The following is a 2,501-nucleotide window of genomic DNA, read 5'->3' on the forward strand; positions in this document are numbered from 1 at the left end:
GCCTGTAATCCTGCGCCTTTGGGAGGCTGAGGTGAGTGGATTGCCTGAGCCCACGGGTTCGAGACCCGCCTGGGCTGCGAGACCTCATCTCTACAATAAATCAAAAAATCATGGTAGCACATGCCTGTAATTCCAGCTACTCGGAAGGCTGAGGCGGCAGGATCGCCGGAGCCCAGCAGGTCGAGGCTGCGGTGGCTGGGAGCGGCCACTGCACTCCAGTCTGGGTGACAGAGTAAGACTCCAACTCAAAAAAAAAAAAAAAAAGAGAGATAGCTGGGATTTAATCCTAACAGTCCAGCTTCTTGTTCCCAAGCCTATGTACTTAACATCACTTTACAGTGTCTAGAAGCACCCAGGGCCCAAGGAGGAAGGCAATCCTGCCTCTCTGGTTTATCCAGCTACCCTGAGAACCTTTGCCCATGCATAGTATGCTATTTAAAATTGGAAATACCAATGCTGCAGAGTAGAAAACAAACATCTTACATAACTTCAGGTGTAGGTGTGTAATGGAGAAGAAGGAGAAGACTCAATACAGAGTCTACAGTGAGCATTCCTTTACAGAATGACAACCTGAACTTCAGCCTAAAAGTCAAACAAAAGTGCAGTATTCACCATTAAGACACATTTTTGGCTGGGTGTGGTGTCTCATGCCTGTAATCCCAGAGCTTTGGGAGGCCAATGCAGGAGGATTGCTTTAGGCCAGGAGTTTGAGACCAGCCTGGACAACATAGTGAGAACCCTGTATCTACAAAAAAAATTATTTTAAAAATTAGCCAGGCATGATGGCATTCATCTGTAGTCCCAGCTATTTTAGGAGGCTGAGGTGGAAGGATTACCTGAGCTCATTAAGTTCTAGGCTGCAGTGAGCTATGATCACACCACTGCACTCCAGCCTGGGCAAAAGGGTGAGACTCTGTTTCCAAAAAAAAAAAGACTAATATTTTTGAAATTAATATTGTTCTCTGAAGGTTCTTAGTAATAAAGGACTTAATAACAGGAAAATATTCTTAGAAGAGAGACATACATATGCCACATATCATAAATATACATATACAAACTATATTTTATTTCATTGGCGATTATTTTACTTATTATCATGGTAATTAAGTAACAATTAAGTGATTAGCCACCATACTCTTTGCTGTAGAATTAGAAAAAAAGATGCCAACTCTTTTCCCTTGGAGAAAGCATAAAAATAAAAGAAATAAAATGCTCATTTTTCTTTCTGATCAACTTTGTTCCAAAGCCATTAACTTCACAAAACATTTAGCAACTTGACTTTTTGATCCACAAGTAGAGGTAATAATACCTACCTCAGAATTGTGAAAATCCGATGAGGTGATACACACTAAAACTGATTTGTAAACTACTGGGTGCTAAGATGTGAGTTAACTATATTTGTAATTGTGTTCATTTATCAAACATTGACATAATACTTAAAAACCTAGCATTACTTTAAGGGTTTTGCAAGTATTAATTTCCTTAATTCTCATAAAAATTTGATAACTATGTCTCATTATTTGCATTTTTTAGATAAGGAAGAAACTGAGGCATAGACAAGTTAGGAAACTCGCCCAAATTCACATAGCTGGTAAGTAAAAGAAGAAGGATTCTTCCTCTGGCGGCCTAGCTCCAGAGTCTGTGATCTTAATCACTGTGCAGTTTTGCATCTATTAGGAATATTAGAATTAGAACTCTGCCTGGATGTCAAGGGCAGTAGGCATATGGAAGCCAAATGAGGTCTCCAGCTTCTTACCCAACTGTTGTCACTTGTCTGCTTTTTTCCATTTGTCTTTCTTAGCCCATTTTGTGTTGCTGTAGCAGAATACCCAGACTCGGTAATTTATAAGGAATAGAGATTTATTTCTTACAGTTGTGGAGATTAGAAAGTCCAAGATTGAGGGACTCACACCCAGTGAGGCCTTTCTTGCTATGTTATCCCATGGTGGAAGACAGAAGGGCAAGAGAGCATGAGAGAGAAAGGAGAGAGACAGAGAGAGAGAGAGAGCGAGAGAAAGAAAGAGAGGGAAAGGAGGAGAGAGGGAGAGAGAAAAGGGAGGGAGCCAAACTCATCCCTTTATCAGGAACCCACTCTTGTGATAAGGTCATTTCCATTCATGAAGGGAAAGTCCTCATGACCTAATCACCTTTTGAAGGTCTCATTTCTCAACATTGTAGCATTGGGATTACGTTTGCAATACATAAACCTTGGGGGACACATTCAAACCTTGTTTAGTTGAAAACTGGGGTCTTTCTTCTTGCTAGTAACCTCCATTTGACATTAGATCTTGACAACAGGGAATATTCTTTTTTGGGGTGGGGGGTGTGGAATCTCACTCCGTTTCCCAGGCTAGAGGGCAGTGGTACACTCATGGCCACCCCAGGGTCGACTTGCTGGGCTCAGGTGATCCTTTCGCTCAGCCTTCCAAGTAGCCGGAACTACAGGCACACACTACCATGCCCAGCTAACTTTTTGATTTATTGTAAAGATGAGGTCTTGC

The sequence above is a fragment of the Carlito syrichta genome, unplaced genomic scaffold (assembly GCF_000164805.1).
Source record: "Carlito syrichta isolate Samal-C Ts95f unplaced genomic scaffold, Tarsius_syrichta-2.0.1 Scaffold308800, whole genome shotgun sequence".
Classification (NCBI taxonomy): Eukaryota; Metazoa; Chordata; class Mammalia; order Primates; family Tarsiidae; genus Carlito; species Carlito syrichta.